Genomic DNA, 25,391 nt, shown 5'->3' on the forward strand with positions numbered 1-25,391 from the left:
GGGACTGCGCCTCATTTTTCTGAAGCCCACAGAGCATATTATGCTCCATGGGATGGAAACAGGAGAAGAGAGATGGCCGTGTGGGGTGCCTGGGACATGGGACTTATGTCAGCTAAGTGACCCTGGAAAGTTGCTCCTTGCTTTTCTTCCCTCCTCCCCTAAGTACAGGAGCAAAAGTTACCCGAGAGAAAGAGCTGACAAAACCTGAGGTAACTAATGGTCATGAAGAGAGGATGCTGCCATGCAAAACTGAATCGATGGAGCTTTTGGGGCCAGACAGGAATATAGGCCCATTGGCAGATGTCTGAGTGAAGGGCTGATGATGTCCCAGAATCATACAAGATCATCAGTCCAGTCGCTCAGTTGTGTCCGACTCTTTGCGACCCCATGGACTGCAGCACGCACAACCCACTACATGGCCATATAGAGAAGTGGGAGGCCGGGGATCATATTCCAGACTGAGATCAGTCCCCGTGAGAAGAGTGTAAACCTGAAATCACTAGAAAAATCCCCAAGTGACTCAGTCCACCTGAAACTGACAGGATTTATTTTTCTGCCATTAGGCAAAATGGGGGCTAGATTTAAAAAACTAAGTAAACAACACTCCTTGAGCACATAGTAAAAAAAAAAAAAAAAACAGCATCCGTTATATTTCTCTCTTCATTATACATAAGTTCCTTGATGACAAGCACTGTGCTTTCATCTTTGTCTTTTCAAAGCTAACATAGAGCCTGACGTATATTAAGGTGTTCCCTAATATGAACATATTTAGTTAATGAAAAACTAATAAAATTATAGTTGCTTTCTCTAAATTAAATTGAAAAGTCAAATGAAATGAACAGCACTTTGATTAGTTAAGAAATCTCTTAATAAACTGATAAAGCCATGTTGCTTATGTATTGTGTGCTTCAATATCCTTATAAGCCATGTTTTCTTAAGTACAATATCTTAAAGACATAGATTATAATAATATATAAACTTTGATTATATTATCACATGTAAGATGAATTTCACCTGTTCCTCCTGTCATATACATAGAACACATAATCCATAAATTACATAAATAAGCCTCACTGAAGTTAAAAATACTTTCCCAGATACTACTACTTATAAATGTCTTACAAAAAAGCAACACAAAATGACTGAAGTTAAAAATACTTTCCCAGATATTATTACTTATAAATGTTTTACAAAAAAGCAACACAAAATGACCAGTGAATGACTATTACCTTGTTCTTTAAGGAGACAGATTATTCACTCAGAAAGAACTCATCCAGGGGGAAGATAAAGTTTTCAGAAGACTAGAGCAGGCCACAAGAGAGATTTTGCAAAACTCTACATGTAGTCCATAAACCTGATTTTCAAACAGAAATTTGGAGGGTTTTTAATTGTATTCATTTATGGTTGAATCAATATTGTAAACTTATAAAATTTAGAAAAGTATACAATATCAGAAAACTGTGCATACTCCAACAATTTAGTATGCAAAAGAATATTTTTTACATATTCATGTGTAGGGCATAAGTATGATAAAGAATAATGGGGATGTTTTTCCTTTTGTTCAATTTTGTGTGTCTGCCAGTAGATGGCGGTACCATGTCGAGTGCTGTCAGCTTTTTTTTTTTTTTTCTTTTTTTTTTCCCCTCAAAGCTGTTTTCTGATATATGTTGGGTACCATAGAGTGAATCTCAGAACAGGAAGCGGAGGCATAAGCAGAGAGGATTCTGGAAAGGTTTCTTTGTTTTCTTGTTCAGAGAGAAAGCAAAGGGGAAAAGAAAAAAAAAATTGTAGTTAATATGTAAACCTCTGTGGCCAAAAATCTGAACAACTGCAGGGGAAGGCTCTTTACACTCTAACCATCTTGGATGCGGGCTTTGTTATGCTGTGATCCATAAGGCTCTGTTTCATCAGGTAAGCTGGCAAAACATTCAATTATCTGAAACATAGAATTTAACAGCCAGATCATTGCTCTTATTTTAAATCATCTTCATGCTGCTATTTTTAACCTAATGTTGTTTTAATGTCAATTACAAGGACCAAAGGCATCGTTTGATGTGTAAACTGCTTACTATTCCTTTATCTCAAAGGAAGAGCCTCTGTCTAGAAATGGTGACTTATGGTACAGACTAGGCATTACTGAGCTTGTATTTTTGAAACATGTAGATGCTTATGATTCATTGTAGTCAAGAGAAAATATTTTTTATTACACAAAGCTAACCTAATTGATTTTGTGGCTATACTTTATCTATTTAAATGTCTAGTGTGTGCCTAGTATTTTTTGAACATAAATGTATAGTGACATTGGAACTATCATTCTCGTGCTTTAGTCTTTTTGTAACAGCTTTGGGAGGCCATGCGTATAGGGAATAATAACAATATAGAGGTATACAGCTGTTTGAAAAACATTATCATTTGTCTGTAAAATAATCTATTCTCACCAATACTAACCCATTAAGATGAGATTTAACCTTCTAGTAATAAAACTATCCCTAAATACTCCACTATGTTTTATTTCTTTAACATATACATTTTACATTATTTACCACTTTATTTATTGATTTAAAGGGTATTGTACCCTCTTGATGAGTTATAAGCTTCATATATTTCTGTATTTTTTCTGTGTATATTTTAATAACTGGTTATTATTATCATTATTGTCACTAATTATCAAGGAGGGCTACTTGGACAAAAAATAATTATTTATTTTACAATCTATATTTCCTGCAGTTTCTTTAAAATATTTTATAGAATAATCATAAAGATTATGTTCAATTAGCAATCACATAGAACAGAAAATTATTGGCAGAAAATCTATAGGTATGCATTTAATGAAGAGTTTTAAAAATCATAGAGGTTTTCAAAAAATACAACAGGTGGTGTAATGTAGCATATGGAGATAAAGATAAAAGTGTATATGCTTAGAGGATTATGCATGAAAACATTTCATCACAATCAGTCCAAGCAGTGAGTGCCCTGTATGGAATAAAGACCTCTGGTTTCAACATGGGTTTCTAGTCAGTGCTGGTCAAACCAGCCTAAAAATAGAACTTGTGGCCTCTGCTTTAAAAACAACTATAATCTCTAATGATACGGAAAAATACTGATTTCTCATCCAAGATTTTACCTTGGCTAGCAATAATACTCCCCCTAAAAAATTACAAAATAGTGGTTGCCTCAGAGAAAGTCCCTAGGTCTTGTATATTTTTGAGCTCCTACCATTGGCTATAAAGAAAACTGTTTCTTTGAAAAGGGTTCCCAGAAATGGATACTAATTGGCTTGAGCATATTGTATACTCCAAGCTTCACTACAGGTGACTGAATGTAACTTTGTTCTGTGTAAACACCAGAGCTAGTCTTTCTGAACTGTTTTACATTTATGAATGGATGCTTATATTTTGTTCCTGACTATTAGCAATATTTTTATTAGTATAGTTGCAGGAATCTCTTAATTCTTTCTATATATGTAGTAACCACGCGAAGAGCAAATGCATACAGAGTTATTCACCAAATGTGCTCTTTGAAAATTGTTAGAAATCAAACATGTTTTGATTAAATGATATATCAAATACATTTGGTATCTTATTCTTAAAAAGAACTAGTAGTGACTTCATTTGATTGATAGGTCAAAAATAATACTGTAATGTACTGGTGTGGTAGAGAAAAATAGGTTGGGCACTGAGCTGGAAGTCTGGACTTCTGATTCAAATTCTGGTACTAATGAGTTTGGTTGCCTCAGAAGGGACACTTGTAAAAGATGGAAATGGAAATCAAGGATATATAAGGACAGTTTTCATTCATTGTTCTAATTTATCTGGATTTTCACCAATTGATTTCTCAGCTTAACTGCAATCTGATATATCTCTGATTTTCACTGAGTTTTATATTACCATTAATCTTGTGCTAAACATGAGGATAGAGAAATAGAGATGTTTAAAGGTGCTTAGCCAGTTCCTTCTGTGGTGGGAACAACCAGAAAGCAACATGGAGAAGTGGTTAAAAGCAATGGCTAGCAGAATGAATCTTGTGTGTGTGTGTGTGTGTACGCACTTGAGTCATATACGTGATTGTGTGTCCTTAGTTGCTTCAGTCGTGTCCAGCTCTCTGCAGTCCCATGGACTGCAGCCCGCCAGGCTCCTCTGTCCATGGAATTTTTCAGGCAAGAATACTGGAATGGGTTGCCATTTCCTACTTCAGGGATCTTCCTGACCCAAGGATCGAACTTGTGTCTCTTGCGTCTCCTGTATTGACAGGTGGATTCTCTACCTCTGAGCTACCTGGGAAGTCCCAAATGAATCCTAGGTTCACTATTAATTAACAAAGATATAATAGAGGCTCAGAGGGTTTCAATCTTTGTTAGTTAATAGTGGTCCTAGGATTCATTTGGGACTTCACAGGTGGTTCAGTGGAACGATGATGCCGACATTGCAGGATTGTGTAAATAAATATTGTCTGTACAGTGTTTATTACATATCCTGGGGCACAATTAAGTGCCAACCCATCCTTCCTCCCCTGTTCACCAATGCTTGCCAAAAGGAGCAGGTATTATTTTTTAATGCTGGCGATGGTAGTGCATCTTCTACCACAACAGGAAGAATACAGCGAAACTGCCAAGAAATTCCGTAGTTGAGAAGGGAATAGTTCTTATCCTGGAAGCATGCCCTTGCTGAAACAACAAAATGTGTTCTCTATAATAATATCAATTAGTGTTAACATCCTGGCCATTTCCTGATTTGCTCATAGAACTCTCACACCTTCTAGAAGACCACTCTTTTGCCAATAATACATTATCATGGACCCCACTTCTAAGGCTTTTTTCTTTTTAACAAAATAGGGGCAAAAGGCTTTATTTCATTTGTGCTTTAATCAATACAACTATTAGACAGAAGGCCTCTGTGAAGAGTCACAAAAAAACCTATGTTTCACCAAGAATTAATTTCCACTATGACCATCAAGTTAAAGAACCTAAATCCCAGAAATGACTGCATGTGTGGGCTATGTGATCAACTCAAACTATCTACTGCTTAAATAGAATTGATGGTGCAATAAAAGGTGGAAAGTCAAACTGTGCCTGATGAAACTGTTGATATACAGCAAAATCTCTGCTTCCCTACATAGGATTTTTGTCTACAAACAGCTTCATGCTCTTGACAGCTGTGTGCTACTGGGATCTTAGGGAGCTAGAGCTGGGAGGTCTTTTCAGCACCCCAGGCCTCCCAATCCTTCCCTTCAACCACCCTAGGCCTCTTTAAACTGACTCAAATAACTGTGATGTCAGTTTCATCTTCATGGCAGCCAAGATGACTTGATGGGCTCATGATTAGACAGATCTGAGATGGCCTTGAGTTTGAGAGTCTTCAAGACACAAGGGGAAAGCTTCTCAATTAGACAGTGCCCTGCTTTAGTCCATCTTCCTGATTCCAGCTCATTCCCAGCTCTTCTGATTCCTTATTTTTAGGGGTTAAATAAAAGCACCCATAAATGTAAGCATATAAAAACAAACACTTTTTTTTCACTGAGGAGTGAAATGTGACTAGATGGTAAAATGTCTTTGATTGAGTGGCTGTGCAGATTGCTTTCTTTCTCATTATCATTCATGTACAGGAACACTGTGAACTCACTGAAGGTTGGGAATGTTTACCTTGTCATCTAAAATATATTATTCATTTTACCTTAATATTGTTGATTGTTTTACCAGTTTTCTAAAACTTGAGGATTAATTTATCCACCTACTCCTGAAATAAGGACTTCCCTATAGCTCAAATGATAAAGAATCTGCCTGCAAGGCAGGAGACCAGGGTTCAATCCCTGGGTGGGGAAGATCCTCTGGAGAAGGGAATGGCAATACACTCCAGTGTTTTTGCCTGGAGAATCCCATGGACAGAGAAGCCTGGTGAGTTACAGTCTGTGGGGTCACAGAGTCAGACATGACTGAGCGACTAACACATACACATAACTCCTGAAATATAATTTAGGATATTAACAGTACACTTCTGTACTAGGGATCTATTTTAAATTTTTACTAACTTTAATCCTAAATTATCTTTACTTCCACTTGTATTTTACACCATAAACACCTTTAATGGCAATCCAGTGTAGAACCTGGTATCCAAACTACAAGTTCTTGAGGTAGATTGTTCTTTGAGGTAGTTATAAAGGCTGGGAAGGATAAAAGCCAATTGTATTGCCTCTTGGGTTGCAAGTTCATATATTTATCTTTGATTAGAAAGCTACCACTTTAGTTCAGCTTTATTTGATAATATTTTTCACATTGGGGTGAAGTTAACATATTCTTTGCATGCATTTTAATGGGTTTATGTGTAGAGTTAAGAGTAGTGTTAAGTAGTAGAGTTAATGAATAGTGTTAATTTTCTGTTAATTTTACCTGAAAGTAAGTTAATAAAGAAAATCTTACTTTTTTGCTAAGCAAAGATGTGCTTGCTGACCTGTCTGATAGGCACCAGCTCTGTGGATATCTGAAATCTGAATCTATGTTCAGACATCTAATTAGCCACAATAGAAGATTTCTTTAAATTTTATATGAATACCTACTCAACTGCATAACAGAAGTTTTAATATGCCTCCTATTTATTGAGTGATTCTTATAATACTCCACCTCTTTTTTCCAAGCTTTGAAGTAAAAAAGGACTTTATAGAGAGAACTTTAAAGAAATTTCTGCTAAAGATAAATGAATACAGAGTAACTGCAAAGTAACTTATAAGCATGCTTACAAATTAAATCTACCTATTAAACACAAATACAGTGCATATAAACATATGCTAGGTGGTAGCTGTATTAGGGAATTCTCAGGGGTTGTTTTAGTTCAGAAAACCTTTTAGAAGTCTGGAGTTATTTCTGTAATAGTTGAATTAGGTTTTCATGCTTTTGCAGAGTGCATATAGGGAGCCCTGCATGTGATTAAGCTCTGAGCTGGAGGAAAGAGAAAGAAATGATGGTCCTTAAATTTTTAAACAGTAGTTTAATATTGTTTTATTCAATGGGTGATTTCAAAGATGGGAAGTCACTCCTTAAATAACCTTGGCCATTTTCTGCCAAGAAGCTCACTTTTGGGAAATTTAATCTCCTAATATTCAGAAGATACTCTATTCTTACTTGGGTCATACAGAACATTTTGTCCTTTTCTTTTTCCAAGAGCTTGAACTGGAATAATTCACTAAATCCCAGCTCCTGTTATTAAGTGACATTGCACTTCTGAACCAAACCCCAAATATTCATGCAGAGCTTATTAATAGGACACATTTTATGGGCTCAAGCCTCTATTTGAGAACCAATCACCTGTTTGTTAGCTCCTCTGTGTCCTTGCTGTTTTGCTTGTATCATTTACTTTTCTTTATGCAAGTTGCTTTTGCTATATCCAAAGTATTCTGACGAGACTGAGTACATTCAGCGTGGTAGGGCCGTAGACAAAGTATTCTGAGAAATTTCTTTTCATGGAACTTACACCATGGATGGACATAAACTTAAGAATGAATTCTCCAAGAAATAAGCCCAAATTCCTACATACATGAAGCAGGTGAGAGAAATGAATAAAGCAAGTCAGGTTGGGACTAAAAAACTCCACAGCCAACGTGCTTTCTAAAAAGAGCGGATGCTCCTAAGGGCCAGGAGACTACTGAATCTGATGATTTTTTCCAAAGAAGCTTAAAATCTAGATTTCTTTTTTGAGAAATGTCCCTCTTGTTAAATGTTGTTAAATCTATTGTTAAATCTATTTCAAATTATTTACAATATTGGATAGATTCCACAAAGCATACCTACAGGCCAAGCCTACATACAGGATATGGCCAAGGGATTTTTGGCCAGGTATTTTTTCCTTTTGCCAATCCAACCAGTATTTTTACCAATAAGGGTAAATAAACTTCATGGAGAAGAAACAGCTTGACTGTATTTGGAGGAAGTGTCACACAGGCACTCGTATTTCCTGGCTGCGCCTCCAGGCTTAACTAACTGCCCACCGTTTTTCTCTTTCATTTCAAATCCTTGGATGTTCTACATATTCCCTCCCATAATTCTGTTTTTACTGCTGCTACTTGCATCACTGAATTTTATCTACTTAGATCCTTTTACTCCCCTTTTTTTGATTTGCTATTAATACTTCTCTTGCTATGGATATCTTGTTACGGCTATGCTAGTTGATGAAGTATGTAATATCCTCACTTCTACACTGTTCTGAAATTACTGAAATTTGTAGGAAAAACATGTCCTTTAGCTGAGAAAAGATAAAAGATATCATTAATAGAATATTTACATGTCCTTGAGTCAACATGGTCTCAAAGTTCTAAAATATCTTATTAAAGTATCTTTAATCATAGCCATTAATGATTACAACTCAAGTAAACTTCATATTAGTTTTCAACAATTTTATTGGGCTCTACTATCAATTTTAATATATCAATTCCAAAAATTAAAGTACATTATTGTATTAGCATTGGAAGAACAGACAAAAGTATAATACACAAATATATTGCATTCTTTTTCACTGAAGTAAAACTTGGTGGTATTAGATAAGAATAAAAATCAAATACGTATGTCTGGAATGAGAACTTCTTCACCAGTACATGGAAAATTAGAAAGAAAAAGCAAAATGAAAACTGAAAACAAAAGAAGTCAGATTTTTTAAACCTCAGTAATAATAATAACAGGAGGGGGAAAAAAACAGTTTAAAGGAAATAGATATGCAAACATCTGAGAGAAAATGGAAACAGATAAAATATGATGAGCTTATTCAGAGAGTGGGGCACAGCTCTGGCTACACACTGGAATCACCTGGGAAGCTTCAAAAAGAGCAAAGCTAAAAAAAATTTTTAAAAAAGAGTAAAGCTTGCTCCACCTTGCTGCTGCTGCCAAGTCACTTCAGTCGTGTCTGACTCTGTGCGACGCCATAGACGGCAGCCCACTAGGCTCCCCCGTCCCTGGGATTCTCCAGGCAAGAACACTGGAGTGGGTTGCCATTTCCTTCTCCAATGCATGAAAGTGAAAAGTGAAAGTGAAGTCGTTCAGTCTTGACTGACTCTTAGCGACCCCATGGACTGCAGCCTACCAGGCTCCTCCGTCCATGGGATTTTCCAGGCAAGACTACTGGAGTGGGGTGCCATTGCCTTCTCCGCCTTAGGTCAATTCAATTAGATGTGCTGGGCTGAGCTGGGCATCAGTGTTTAAAAGTCCTGCAAGCATAGTTCAAATATGCAGTCAGGTTTGAAAAGCAATTGACTAAAGGAAGATGGAGAAAAACAAGAAAAGCTAATGAAAGTTTGGCTAGAGAAGTGAAAGACAACTGAGAAATGACTTTTAGAATAATTTCAAAATTCTAACAAGTGGGTACGTGTTAAGTAAAAAGACTATGCAAATACTTAAAGTAACAAAAAAGTACATTCGTGTCCATTTCCCCTTCGGTTGAAAAGGCTGGTATTTATTCTATATGTTTAAGCAGTTTTATATTTCAAATTGGTAATTTCCTACCCTTACCTCTATTAGAAAGTTGACCCAGCTGCTGGTTATGATATATTTTTCAAACTAACAATACAAACAATTGTGCACACTTTGACATAAGCATCCATGAAGTTCAATTTGTACAACCAGAGATTTGCCCTCTTTTTATTCTGTACCCTGTAAAATGTTCCTTTGAAAATTAAATCTTAAAATCAAATCAGAGTGGTCATTGAAAGATATTCTTCGAATGGCCAGTTCATTCAGCTGGAAACAAAACATTGATTTCGAATTATTGAAACTTCAATTGTGGCAGATTTAGAGGTAAAGCAGATCTGTAAACTAACAAATTATTTAAAGCCAAAATTCACTTAAAAATGTATTGTCAGAAAGTGGCATTTCTGAGGAAGAAGTGACTTAACCTAATAGTTAAGTGGAATTAATAATGAACTGATTTTCCTAAAACAAATTCTATTATGTAGGTGAGTCAGCCTTTTCAACATTTTCTGGGTTAACATCACAATGGCCTTTCCATGTTGAGTTCCCACAATCCTTTCCACAACTAGGGAGAGTCTGTGGTAGCCTCTATAAAAGAAATCCTCTCCACCCTTCAGAGCAGATTATATCCTAAAGTCTTTCCTCTGGAGAAACATCCTTTAATATTACTACTTAACTATGCTTTCTTCATGACTTCTACCATTTTGTCAATCAGGTCACGAAAATTATCATCCTATATGAAAGATCTGTTAAATCTCAGGATGAGAATACGTGTATTTTGAAACAGGAGGCTAGTGATTGCATGGTGAACAGAAGCAACACTATATTATATCTGAGACTCAGTTTATGGTAGACGCCAATGAAATGGTGCTTGGGTTCTCAAACTGGGATTAGATCACTGATTTTTTTTAAAAAATGACATCCTACCTTTATATTCAAAGTACTTAGATAGTCTACAATAAAAATATAAATAACACACCAGTAAAATATTAATAAGAATGAAAGCCCGAACCAAAAAGAAATGTTTTTTAATGAAGGGTAAGGACACCTTAAATTAGTCAGCGTAGAGAGCAAAAAATTTACGGTTGATGTGTCCATTTCCTCCACCAACACAGTGACAACTGTGAGAAATAACTTGATTCTTTGGGGAAAAGAATTCTAATTTGTTATTCAAAAGCATTAAGTATATTTTGAAAAGGGGAAGGGTAATACTTAGGAGTGAATGAAAAGTGGCAGAGCACATCCAAATCATGATGTAGATCTCTATGCAAATTAGCACGAGTTAAAATACACCCTGGAAACTGCAGTAGTAAGCTCTCTCATACATTTGTTAGACTTGTTTACTCTGTGTCTCAAAATTATCCTGAGTCATCGTTAAGACACATTTCTTTTAAATACTCATTAAATGTACTATAACTGTATTACGTTTTAAACAACACTCTGTGAGACAGATGTAACCATAAAATAATACTCACTTTCTCCAATAATCCAGACCCCTCAGGAAAGCTGAATTTGGGAAACTTTATGCATAACAAAATACTTTCTATTTATTCTCAATTTCTTCCTGAATAAAAAATTTGAAAACTAAATATTTAAGACATAAAAAGGCACACTTGATTTGAAAACTCTTTGAACTTTTTTTTCCCCAACATTTGATAGATATTTTATGTTTTCTTGGATTTTTTTTAAATTGAAGTATAGTTGACATACAATGTTGTGTTAGTTTCTGGTGTATAGTAAAGTAATTCATATATATGTATATGCAATTTTTCTTTTTCATTATAGATTATTATAAGATACTGAATATAGTTCCCTATGCTATACAGTAGGCCTTTGTTGTTTATTTTATATATAGTAGTTTGTATCTGCAAACTCCTAAATTTATCCCTCCCCTCCCCTTTCCCTTTTGGTAAACATAAGTGTGTTTTCTGTGTCTGTGAACTTTCTATTCAAGTTTTTGGTAACCTAGAACCTCCCTAAAAAAATAAAATCTATTATTTTTTTAAAAGGGGAAAGACATTTGAAGAATAAATGAATTCAGTGCCCAACTTTGCACAGACAATTTTGTCAGAATCCTAAATTATCCATGCCCTTGAATAGTTAGTTCAAGTTCTATACATGGAACACTGTAGAAATGCCACAAATTCCAGTTCTGTCCTTCCTAGCATCTCCTCTGTTCAACACTTTTTTTTTTCTCCTTATGATTGCTGCCCTCTCTAGCCAGAGTCTTGCTAGATCCTGCATCCTGGGAGGGGCCAGGCAGGCTATGCCTGTCTTGACTCTAATTAGCATATTGGTTGCTGCAATCTCTAAAGAAAATTTTGCAACAAATGTAATTTTCTCTTGCCTGTGGCATTCTGGTTTCCTTTAGCCCCCAGAGAATTGAGCTCTGAACAGTATCCCTCCTGTGTTTACACGCAGAGACCTTCCACTGTGTGATCCTGCTGCAATTAAGTGGTAATGTGGGTGCATGCTCAGTCACTTCAGTCATGTCTGACTCTGCAACTGTATGGACTGTAGCCTGCCAGGCTCCTCAGTCCATGGGATTCTCCAGGCAAGAGCACTGAAGGAGGTTGCTGTGCTTTACAGGGGGATTCTTTACCACTGACCAACAGGGAAACCCAAATAAGTGGTAACATCTACACCTAACTCGGGCAGCGCACGCAGGTCTTTGCTCTATTTTGGTACCAATGATGTGCTAAGTGGCTGAAGGAAAAACATAGACTCTCTGTGTTTTCATGTTTTCTTCAATGACTGATCGTATTTCACTGAAACCTAGACTCGAGGTTCTGTTAGTTTTTTGTTTTTTTTTTTAATTGTTATTTGTATAGAAGATTTTTGATATCACCAATTTAGGAAGAAATTACGTGTACAGAATTGAGTATCTAAATAGACAGGATGTGAGGGACAATTCTTTTCAGCAACCAACCCTCCAGCTTTACTCTTCTCAAGGTATTCATAAAATTGATTCATCAAAAAAACACAGCTCAAACTTTAACAAGCACATAGCCCATAAAGCATTCTGAATATCAAGACAGACTCTCAAAGGTATAACACAGCCAACCCCAGTTACATCATTAGTCAGTGACCCTTTGAGTTCAGAGTATACGGTAACTGTTGCACCCTCAGATCACTGTCTCTCAGAAGGGATGAATGTTGGAATACACCAAGCACAGAGTTCTAGTGCTTTAGAGATAAAAGAGGCACTACATATCAACTAGTCACTTTCCCCCCTTCCTTCTGCATCACAGATGCGGACACTCAACATCAAAACCCTGAGCATTCAACATGTCACAGCAAGTGACGTCACAGACAAGCCTGGAACTTACAGATCACCTGAATCACAGGTTACATCCCCCTCATTCTGTTTTCTTCTGTCTCTCTTAGGGGCAGGGCATGTCTTCTATTGTATTACACTCTCCTCTGCATCTCCTCTCCATCTTCAAGGTGATCAGACTCCACAACATTATAACCATCTAGCTGGGATGGAGTGGGGGTAGGGTGGGGATGCTTAAAAGAAAAGCTGCTCAGGTGGCTGGGTTCTGGCTGGGGAAGAACCACAGCAGAACCGCAGCCACACCTAAATAAGTGTGCGCAGTGGAGTTTACCACGAGCACTAATCTGAAGGCAGATTTGACAGCCTCACTGCTCCATGCTAGGTAACTCTCGATTCCTCTGTAGGTTAAGCCTCAAAGGATGCAGGTTACATATGAAGTAAGCACCACCATCTTGAAGTGATGCAAGTTGTACCTCAAGTCCCCTTAGGTTGCCAAGTGAAAAAGGCAATCGACTCTTAACGCTGGGTTGTGAAAACAGTGTGCTGTCATTTTGATTACAGTCAGTAAACAGTCTGTGGTTGCCTGGAAAGAAACAGCCTAAAGCACAAGGCACCAGCAAGCAGCAGGAGAGACGTAGCTGGGGGTAACTTGTAGGGCTCTCTATTATGGCTGAAGCAAAACTGACGTTTCGGTAGGAGAGGATCAAGGGCTGTTTACTGGGCTGAGAACTTTATTTGCTTTCTGTTTTCCTTGATACTAATCTACTTCAAAATAGAAAGCTTCCTATAATTCTGGTTATATTCTGATTTAGATGTTTAAATGTGTTTAAATGTCATTTTCCATGTTTCTCTCTCTCTTACACACACACACATGCACACACAACGTTCACTTTTGTTTCTTGGTCCAAAATCCTAGGAATTAAAGACAAAAACAACAATCTAACCAAGTAAAACAGAAAAATGATACAGAGAGAGTGTGCCTCTCCCTTTTAGAGCATCTCAGAACAGGGGATTGCCCGCTTTCTTAATTCATTTGTTAGTAGGTTTGATCACTTGGTGGAGGGAAAAGGAATAGGGGAAAGGTATATACTGAACCAGCATTCACCACTACAGATATGAAATGAACATATGTACTTTGAAAATTTCTAGATGCTAACGTTAAAAAAAGACAAAAGAAACAAGTGAAATTAATGTTACTAATGCTGATTTTTTTTAATTTTTTTTAATTTTTATTTTTTTGACTTTTTTAAAATTTAAGCCAATACCCCCATAATATTATCATTTCACATTTGGCACTAGCTATATTTTAAGTGTTCAATTCCTACATGTGACCAGAGCTAACACACTGGATACGGCATTAGCAGAATTTGTTTTAGGTAATTATATTCAGAAGATATCTAATAATATCCTGCTGACTGTGGTAGATAAGCAATAAAATCGTTATCTTCAAGAAATTTAAAATGTAGAAGCAATAAGGCACATCCTTAATAAAAGCAGAAGCCAGAGTATTATAATTATTATAAGAATTTTAAAGACAATATGTGTAAGCTATTGGAGTTCGGTGGAAGGCAAAACAACTTCTGACTCAGAATTTAGGTATGATGAGCCTTGCAGTATAGTTAGAATTTTAACAGGCAGTAATTGGTGGTGAGTGATATTTCAGGCAGAGGGAAGGTTTCTGAAAGTCAGAGGCCAGAGACTGGGGACTTTCGGGGAATGGCAAACAGAAATGTTTGACTAGGGAGGAGCACACATGTAGGAGAGTATGTAAGATGAAGCTGGAGAAACAAATTAATAAATTATATTTTAGGGAGAGCCTCTGATTTTTCCTTTTTCTAAGAAAGAAAAGACACTGGATTTGGTGGCATGATTACTAGCCATGTGACTTTGGATGTGTTACTTATCCTCTCTGAATCCTATTGTTTCCTTATCTGCAAAATGAGGACAATAATCACCTTTATCTCATAGAGTTACTGTCAAGATAAAAATGAGCTAAACAGTGCCCAGCACAGAGCAAGTCAGTGTCCTCTATTATCATTACTATTTCTTCTCCAAGATATTTTGAAGTGTGGAATTCTTTGAGTAAAATATTCATTCCTCACTTTGCTTTGTATTAAAGAGGGTCTGATAAACTCAGCGTGTTGTTGTTTAGTCGCTGAGTCGTGTCCAACTCTTTGAGACCCCATCGACTGGAGCCCAGGCTCCTCTGTCCATGGGAGTTCACAGGCAAGAATACTGGAGTGTTGCCATTTCCTTCTCCAGGGAATCTTCCTGACCCAGGGATGGATTGAACTCAGGTCTCCTGCACTGGCAGCAGATTCTTTACCCCGAGCCACCTGCTAAGCCATTTCAGTCGTGTCCGACTCTGTGTGACCCCATAGATGGCGGCCCATCGGGCTCCCCCGTCCCTGGGGTTTTCCAGGCAAGAACACTGGACTGGGTTGCCATTTCCTTCTCCAGTGCATGAAAGTGAAAAGTGAAAGTGAAGTCGCTCAGTCATATCCAACTCTTAGCGACCCCATGGACTGCAGCCTACCAGGCTCCTCTGTCCATGGGATTTTCCAGGCAAAAGTACTGGAGTGGGGTGCCATTGCAAGCCCAAACTCAGCATACTTAGTCAATAATCTTTGAGGTAAACAGGTTCTGAATATATGTATGTGATCTAGAAGAAATATGACTACATAATTAGAAAACATTGTGCCTATAGAGAATTTGGCTTTTGTTGCTTTTCTATGTTTTATCATCTTCATGGCTGTATGACACAAAACTACGTTACTTTATTTACCTAACCAATCCCATATGAGTGGATATTTCCGTTTTCTAGACTTTGCTATTATAAAATATGCTGCGTTAAATAGAATACAAGACTTTCTAAACAGTAGTTGTAGGCTGAATTTGAAATAGCAAATCTAAGTAAAAAGTTTAAATCTTTATAAGAAACTAACATTAAATAACTCATTTATTCAAAAAATGTCTGTTGAACACCCACCATGTGCCATGCACTGTTCTAAGCACTTGGGATTCACTGGTGAACAAAAAGGACCAAGAAAGGAATATTCCAGCCCCTATAAATCTTATGTTCTACCCAGGAAAAATAGAAAGTGAATAATAGACATTATAAATCAGTTAATTATATAGTACATAATAAGGTGATAAGTGCTTTGGAAACAATAAAGTGGGGTAAGGAGATGGAGAGGGAAGCACAGAAGGTCTCTTTGAAAAGCTAAACTTTTGACCAAGACTTGCAGATGAGAAAGTTAGGTTATCTAGAGGAGAGAACACTCCTAGGAGAGTGAGCAGGTGCAGAGGACAGCCAGTAGCCAGTGTGACTAGAGGGGAGTGAGAAAAAAGGAGAGCAATGAGTTCAGGATGAGCTCAGCAAGGTAACTGGAAAGCCATTCATAAGGTCTTAGAGGCAATTATAAAGAGTTTGGCCTTTTCTCTGGGTAGCTCCTGCAAGCTCCTGCACAGAGAAATAACTCGATTTGTTTTCTCTTTTCCCCAAATCACTCTGACTGCTGGGTGAAAATAGGCTCCATGGGAGTCAGGCCGGAATCAGGGAGATGCTTACAAAGCTATTGCAGGCTTCTATGAAATACTGCCATAAATCATTTTAAGCTTCCAGGTTCAGAAGAATTACACCACAGGACATTTAACAAATGAACAATGAGACTGAAGAAGCTATGACTATTATCTTTGAGAAATCATAAAAATGAGAGCAGTGTGACTGGTACATATGCTTCTAAGTTCAACAACAACAAAAAGCAGAACAAACAAAAAAAAAACAAAAAATTTCTGGATTCTATAAGCCAGTCATTGTCAAAATGTGATTCCTGGGCTAACATCATCAGCATCCTCTGTGTGCTTATTAGAAACACAAAATTTGGGGCTACACCTGTATCTACAAGCAACTCTGGGGTGGAACCTGGCAAGCTGTGTTTTACTAAAAGTCCTACAGGTGATCCTGATGCTAAATTTTCAGGACCACTGACAAAAACTCTAATAGTGAAACTAGACAGGAGAAGGAGCCTTTTTAGTTTTAGAACACTGGACTTCCAAGCTCCAATAAATCTTTTAAATCATGTATTTAGAGAAATTTAACTTTTATTTATGGAGAAGGAAATGGCAACCCATTCCAGTATTCTTGCCTGGGAATCCTACGGACAGAGGAGCCTGGTGGGCTACAGTCCATATGGTCACAAAAGAGTCGGACACAACTTGGCGACTGAAAAACAATAACTTTTTGTTTTTATTATATTCTATCTTTTATTTAAAAAAATGAAGTAAAATGGTACATTATTTTTTCAAAATCCATGAGCAACCGGCAGTTGAAGACGATGAAAGTGGAGAAAATGTAGGATGATTAAACCTGTTCAAGATTGCGCGTTAATGAAGTCACTGTTTTAGAATGTACATTTAGCTCCTGAGTCTCAGACTCAACATTTTTAGAGTAAGGCAGAAATGAACTTAATACAACCCAAAGAAAGAAATTCCAGATTTTAAGTTAACTGAGACCTTCATTTAGTCTTCTAATGGTCAAATTTGATCCAGGAGAATCTGAAGTACCCAGAGAAGTAGATGTATGGTTTTCCTTCCTAGACAAAATTCCCAGTATATTACTTCATAACATCTTGGTGATTTGACCATTTGAAGTTATTTACCTGATAACAGTTTCAAGTCCTAAAACCAAAGGAGCAGCTGGTAGGATAGGGCTGTTACAGACACTGAAGTGCCAACCAACAACCCCATCCAGATGGAAAGCTGCTCCCTCCCCATGGGGAAACGCTGCCAGGCACCTGAGGACAATAGTTGTGAACTCCTCAGTGAGTGGCTTTGGATTTACTTCAGCCCCTGCACAAAGAGCTAACTGAGTCCCCAGAGTTTTACAGTCGAATGCCAGCCAGAGATGGTTTTGATCTGGAAAATTCTGAAGCAGGTACATTATGTCAACATAAAGGAGGATAAAATGGATTGAAAGGAAAGAAACCTGCATAAATGGCTAAAAATAGCTAAGTGAAGTGAAAACCAAAGTCAGTCATGTCTGACTCTTTGCCACCCCATGGACTGTAGCCGCCAGGCTCCTCTGTGCAAGGAATTCTCCAGGCCAGAATACTGGAGTGGTTGATATTTCCTTCTCCAGGGGATCTTCTTGAGTGAGGGATTGAACTTGGGTCTCCTGCTTGCCAGGCAGATTCTTTACTGTCGCATGAGTCACCAGGAAAGCCCCCAGAATAGCTAAAGGATAAACTAAAGAAGCAAAATAAAGGTTAAAAACAATGGAGCTGGAATAAGACAAAAATTAAACACTGGACTAGAAAAAATTAAAGGATAAATCAATTGTTAGGATAAACTAACACAAAAGGAAATATAAACAAACTCATCTCTAGAAAATTCAACTGTTGGTATTAATACTACAATTAATAATATTGACAGTAAAAATAGAAATGAGCTAAGAAAAATAAAATTAAAGCAAATTTGTTCAAAGTTCCCCAGCTGGTGACACCTACCCTTTTTAGAGTAAAGCTTCTGTCACACTCTTTGAACAAAAACTTCCTCATTCACGGTATAAAGAAATGCCCCTTAATTTCTGAACTGCTAAAATTCTTTTAAGATAATTATTCCCCTTAATTTCTGAACTGCTAAAATTCTTTTAAGATAATTTCAAAGGGAGGCTATCCATTTTGGGGGGATCTGCAGGTCTAATATTAAATAATCTGAAAGTATAGTTTCTAAATCATCTTATCTCATCACCATCTTAATGGAATTCACTGAGTTCAACTATTTTAACCATTAGTATAAGTCTTATTAGATTAAATCTTATATGGGTTTTCTGTGAAATTAAATTTAAGACATCTGCTAAGCATGTTATGTAGTGTCCCTTGATAGCAAAACTTCTTCCCTCAGTTTGGTTCTTGGAGAAAGTTTGTCTTTTTATACATAGTGTTTAAGAATTTTTGTTTGTTTGTTTTGTTTCTTAAAATAAAAATCAGATACATGTGACTCTGTATACTTCCACTTTTTCTTACCTATGGGGAACATCAGGGCTAAATTCCAGCCTTGATTGTATAAAGTGACCATCTCATATTCATAGTAATCTCTACTCTTTTCTTTCAGGATATCTATGTGCCATTTCCATCAAATTAATCTAAGGAACTGGTTTAAAATGCAGATCCCTGGGTCTTGCCCAAGACCAGCTTTTTCAGAATCTCCAGAGATTGAACCCAGAAGTCTACAGATTTAATAAGTGGTCCAAGTGATTCTTATGCTCACTAAAGTTCAGACCTGATTTAAAGAATCCTCATTCTCTTCTTAACTCAAGTAGTCCTATTTTATCTTACAATTAATCTATAAACCATGGTCTACTTCCAATGATGAGTGAGATAGAGATCTTATGAAGACATAATACAACTCAAAGTATTGGACGTAAATTGGAGTATGAAACCAGATGTGGAAATCACTATTTCCCATATGTCCTTGAGACTGAAAAAAATCTCTCCCCTTTGGAGCCCAGGCCATGAGATATATTTTGTCTAAACTATGAATCAGTGATTTTCACAAGGGGAGGGTGAAGAAGGAGAACTCGAGCAAATCAGAACTCGCTGGCATGCTTTTTCAAACTCTACTCTTCTGTTCCTCCTTAAGTTCTTAGTTCCTCTTTGATATTTAGTCCTCCCAACTTCACCCCCGCACCAGAGAAAAGGCTGAAAATGTCCCCAGAGAAAAGGCTGCAAATAATTTAGAATATCTAAATTTGATATTTTAGTTATTTAATACCATGCTCACTATAAGTCAGGATGGAAATCAAGGTATTGAAAATTCAGTTATTTATGTGCTGTGAAGGCGCGAAGTAGTGTTTATTAGCCTGTGACTATAGTAGAAGGAACTAGCATTTATTTAAGGACTATAAATTTAACAATTTAATGCTTGAATGCAATTTAATGCTTCAAGCTCTGATGATGGGTATTATTAAAGTAATAATAACTATAATACTGTTATTCCTACTATTGCTACTTCTATTACTACTAAAACCTCCAGCTTTTATGGAAAGCCTACTTTATACCAGCTATTGTACAAGTGACTCTTGTGAAAATCACCAGTGTGTGTGTGTGTGAAGAAGATCACTTAATTCTAACAACAACCCTCTTTCCAAGGGTACTACAGTTTCCATTAACAGAGAGGAAACTAAAAATTGGACTGGTCAGGTAACATGTTCAATGTCAAACAGCTAACAAATGGCAGGGCCAGGTCTGTGTTGCTACCCAGTGAAAGAAAGGAGACACAAAGGCCAGCTCATAAAGGCACCTGCATACTTTCCTAAGTGACTATAACTCACTGAGAAGCACTGACAAATTTTAATAAGGATAAGATACATATTTTAAAAAGATCACTCTGATGACAGATTAAAGAAGAGATTGGTTGCTTAGGAGTGAGTTCTCCTCTGGAGATGAAGATTAAAAAAAAAAACCAACTATGTATTAAATAAAAAGGAGACATTTAATGGGACTTTTTTTTTTTTTACAGTAAATTGTAAAAAGAGATTAATTCATGAGGATCCAGACTGGTTTGCCATATAAGATTTGTATATGTGAAATGAAATATTTCTTAAAATACTAATTGCTGATTTAAATCAGGGATACTGATTGGGTATCCCTGGTGGCTCAGATGGTAAATAATCTGCCTGCAATGTGGGAGACCTGGGTTCAATCCCTGTGTTGGGAAGATTCCCCTGGAGAAGGAAATGGCAACCCACTCCAGTATTCTTGCCTGGAAGATCCCATGGACAGAAGAGCCTGGTTGGCTACAGTCCATGGGGTCGCAAAGAGTCGGACACAACTGAGCGACTAACACTTTCACTTTCATATATCGTCCTTTTAAATAATCATTGGTTTAACTAGGCTTAGTCATTGCTAATGGTTATAGCCGGAAGGAATATGACATCAGATTGATATATATTATGCCTTGGTTTAACATGCTGGTTTTTTCACCTCTGCTTATCTAAAATTTATTCTTAGAAGCCATTGAATAAAGTTTATTGGTCTTATCTTAGCAAATAAAATGGGATTTTAGGTGGAGAGGAAAAGGAACTAGGATAATAACCCATAACCTCCATGTGTACCATAAACTCCAAGGGTCTACCTCTTTGATCTTTCTGGTATTTGAAGAAAAGAAGCAAAGGGGCAGTAAAGAGAGGAGAGGAGGGAAGGAAGTAGGAGGTGAAGAGCAGGGAGATGCCCTGGAGCTCCAGTCTGTCTTCAGAAGGACTGGAATCAAGGTTGCCACTGATGGAGGTGAGTCCCATGCCCACTGCAGGATCCTGACAATGGTTCCTGGTCCCATCATTCCTCAAGCACACAAGGGCACGCTGCTCACAAGGCTCAAACAACACGTTTGTGTCAATCCTGATTTCTTGATCTTGAACTATAAGTAAATAAAGTGCATACAAAATCCAGATCCAGAAACAGAGTACCCATATCAATCCAAATGCCAAAGGTGCTGGATTCACTTCACCTGTGTTCTCTTTCTTCACAGATTATGGAGCAAGGAAGGTAATGTCAAGCCACATCAGAGTTCATCAGGGATGAGATACCTGTCAAGGATTTGTGGCAGAGTGGCATACTGGAATAAAAACACAGAATCTCTTATAAGGGTCGTATAAGAACAAATGAGATAATTCCCAGAATTGGCCTGGAGTTTTTCCGGAAAAAGGTGCTGTGACTATCTAAGGTACCTAAACTTCTAGTGGGTCTAAATCGTGTTTGTGCAAAGTAAACTAAAATCTAGTAAACTAACAATGGCAACAGTTTCAGGACAAAGAGGAGGCAGAAGAGGGATTTCCTGCCTCCTTGCTAGTTTGTTCCTCCTAAAGAGAAAAACACTCAAGAGACATGGCAGAGATGACCTCAGGGAGTGGAAAGATGACAAAGGCTATTGATGTAAGTAAAGAGAAACTAAACCAGCATTTTCTTTTTCTCTCAAGAGATACATTCATCTCGTGTATTCAGCAAATTACCCAGGATTGTATTTAGTTGAACTTTATTTATTTGGTAATTGGTTCTGTAGGTCATCTATTTGTATAGGATAAAGGACATCCAAATATGTAATCAGAATTGGATTGTAAGCTGGCCCCTGGACTGGCCAAGTTTTTGAACCTAGTGAGGAGTGTTTATTTGTTTGGTGTATCAGCTGCAACTAATGAGAAAAGCTGTCTAAAATTATCTAAGTCAAGAAAGATGTTTATTGAACCTAACAAGCAGTGCAGAGGCTGTTTGGGTCCAGGAGGTGAGGGATCCATCAAGAGCCCAAAGGTAGATCTGTCTCTGTGATCCGCCACCCTCACTGTGTCAGCTGTGCCCTCACAGTGGCATCCCTTCTGGTTTTAAGTGACAGCAGTAGGACCATCTATCATACCGTGATGCAACAATGTCCATGGGACAGAGAATTCTCTCTCCCCCTCAGTCTTTTTTGAGTTAAGAAACCTTTTACAGATGCCAGGCTGGCAGACTTGCCCTCATCTTGTATTGGCCAGAACTGGACCAAATGCCTAATCCTTAACCAATGACAGGCAAGGGGTTTGAAGGCGGTACTGAAGTGGAATGGTTGTTGGGGAGACAAACACAAAATTTGCTTCAGTCTGAAAACACACAGTAGACAAACTGAGGAGCTGATAAAACCAATGATGCTGATTTTTTTATTACAATGTTGGCTTAATTGTCATTATTAGTTAGCAGTTGTCTCTCTGAGCGTGTATCTATCTAATAATGACAAAGTCACAGGCAACATCATCTCCTAAAAGATAATAACTATTTCCAAGACAAAAACTGTTCTGAAGCCAGAGATGAACTTTGCTTTCACATTCAGCTATTTTTTTCAGATGCCTGACATTAAGTCCAGGTAGAAAAAGACAAAAATAGTTCTTCCATTTAGTAAATAATAATAATATTTATGTATGGACAATCATGTGTTTATCTGACAAGAAAGGAACAATAGTAGAGAAAGTCTAGATTTAATTTGTATTTGGCCATAGCACGGTGATATCCACACTACAGAGTTACTTTCTCAGTAGGTTTGTCCAAGCCACTAGTAATACTGAATTGCTTGACATCACACTAAGAACAAGAAATATGTTACAGAGATGAAGTAGCAAGCTCAGACTTCTAATTTACCTTTAAATAGCTCCAAAAAAAAAAAAAATAGCTCCAAAATATTTAACATACACATGAACAGGTATCTATTAGATGTGGGTTTTATGTTTATTAATTCATTCCTGTTTGTTTTGTATTTTAAAGCAAAGTTGAGGACTCTGTTGCCGTGCTTCTTAGGTGGTACCACCCTACTCCTAACATAATACATACATAACAACCTCTACACATAATAACCTCCTAATAAGGTAGCTGACTCATCTTAATTCCAATTCTGAAGACATGAACTAAAATTCTCATTTTGCAGGCTTGGGGCCCAGGCTTAATCCCAAACTATCTGTATTTAAATCCTGACTCCTTATTACTTTTGTAACTTGGACAAGTTATCCAACCTACCTACACCTAGGTTTTCCGATCTATAAAATGGGGGAAATAGTAATAGTAATACCCTCATAGGGTTAAAATAACAATTAAATAAGTTCGTGTACATAAATTACATGACAGAGTATCTGAGACATAGTGATCATTCAATTGAGTTTTATCTATTATTATTATTTTATCCTCAAAGTCACTTGGTTAGGTATGCACATCAACAAAGCAATAATTTCAAAACTTTTAAAACACAGACAATAATATTTTATTCAGCCTGGCGAGTGCCCAGTGGTTATTATTATCATGTGCTGAATGCTGTGATTATGCCTTTGATAAAATATACTCTTGGTCATACATGCCACCTGAGGATACATGCAAATGTTAGACAATCACAAGCCCTAAATGAAAATTCCTTTGGAAAAAATAATAATTTCTTTAGTAGGAAAATAGTTAATTGGTCCATTCTATCTTTTAGATTATTCCCTTCCTATTTCTTTTGTTGATACCAAGAAAACACAGACAGCATCCGATTCTCAGTAATGAAACCAGTCTTTCCCTGACAACTCTCTCTCTTGTCATCAAGAACATGAAAATATATTCAGATGTTTTTTTCTTCCCTGATCTCTCAAGTTGTATGACACAGAACAACTTTCCTTCCTTGAAGATGGCAAATTTACAGCCTCTGACATAATTCAGTCTCCATGGGAATAGACCAGAACTAATTGATTTTGTCTGTAACATAATTATAAAAATCCCTACAGAGAGAGACTATTGATACTAACAGGCTATAGACCAATACAATTCACCAAACTGTCTTCTGTTCTGGAAAATTAGGCAAGATGAGAATTCACGGGCTAAATGACTAATGGAAAAAATACTTTTGTTTCTGCTGCAGTAGTGCTACAGCATATCCCAAATATTTACTGTGCCATTTTTCTCAGATTCTGATTAATTAACAATTATTAATTTTGTATTTGTTGGTTTTACATATTTTCAGCAGCTTATGTTAGTATCACAGCATACAGATATGTGAACCTGGAAAATTGAACTGGGTTACATGAATCTATTTTTCTGGATTTATATACAGCTTAGATCTTTAATATAAAATCACACAATAGTAAGATTCAAGATAAAAAAATGTCAACAATACTAGGAAAAATCAGTCAAGAACAGAATGTATGGAAAATGTGTCACCTTAGGGCAACAATCTGTGTTTGTCAATAGACAGGCACTTCAGTGAAGATTACTTTCCTTCTCTGTGCCTGTCCCTCATTTATTTTAAAGGCAGGGAGCTGGACTTTTTGTCAAATCCAATGAATGCCTTTTAATTAGCTTCTTAGAAATTCCTCTTTTGGCATCTAAATAACTGTTCTAATTTCACTAATACCTCTGTGTTCCCTCTCCTTAAAAAATGGTATTCGCGAGTCCTGCCTCTTCATGTTTCCAATTTTTTTCCTAAATAATGTACTGTGTATTCTTCAGCTTTAACTGGTGACTCCTTAATCAACATTTACCCAGCCCAGACAGCTTTCTTGAGTCTCAGATACATATACACCCAGTTGTCTCACAGGCATCTCAAAGTAAATAAAACTCAAGCAGAATTTATTCCTACAAACCTCTACTTCTTGGTGGGGTTAAACTTGAGGCCTAAACCAGAAATCTGAAGATGAACTTAACCTTGTAACTCTTCTTTACCCTTTGTATCAAATCATCATAAAATCTCATTGGTTTTCTCTTCCTAATTGTGCCTTCAGGACAAACCTCCAGCCACGGTTTGTTTTCTGTCTAACTTATTGAAGACCTTCTATCTTCCAGGCAGCTGCTCACCTTTCAGTGCATTTTCTCATTTAAAGGTTAACATCAACTCTATGAAGTATGTGTTCTCATTGCTATCATTATCTTCATAGGGAACCTGGAGAGTATGAGAAATTAAAAAAAAATTTTTTTTTATCACATTGCTAGAACATAGTGGACCCAGGGCTTGAATGCCGTCCTGACCGCCAAGTCCACACCCTTAAGTAGTAAAGCTACAATAAAATTCTCTTGCCCTTTGCTTTAAACCACTGGTGTCCATCTGCTTCCTTTTAGGGAGGCTGTTCTCAAAGGGTGGTTTTCAGACACGGGAGTGTTCCTGAGTCCACTGCAGAGTGTCTGTGAGGTC

The 25,391-nt window shown here is 37.1% G+C and overlaps 1 protein-coding gene across 2 annotated transcripts in view; it reads left to right on the top strand.

Annotated features, from left to right (window-relative positions):
- The first annotated feature begins 1,713 nt into the window (after window positions 1-1,713).
- Window positions 1,714-25,391, top strand: part of SCN3A (sodium voltage-gated channel alpha subunit 3) — a 115,552-nt gene continuing 91,874 nt past the window's right edge. For both annotated transcript variants that reach the window (XM_043894722.1, XM_043894723.1), the window contains exons 1-2: window positions 1,714-1,911; window positions 21,249-21,443. The gene's annotated coding sequence lies outside the window, so the exon portion shown is untranslated. The remainder of the gene's footprint in view (window positions 1,912-21,248; window positions 21,444-25,391) is intronic.

Source organism: Cervus elaphus, chromosome 33 (assembly GCF_910594005.1).
Source record: "Cervus elaphus chromosome 33, mCerEla1.1, whole genome shotgun sequence".
NCBI classification, from domain to species: domain Eukaryota; kingdom Metazoa; phylum Chordata; class Mammalia; order Artiodactyla; family Cervidae; genus Cervus; species Cervus elaphus.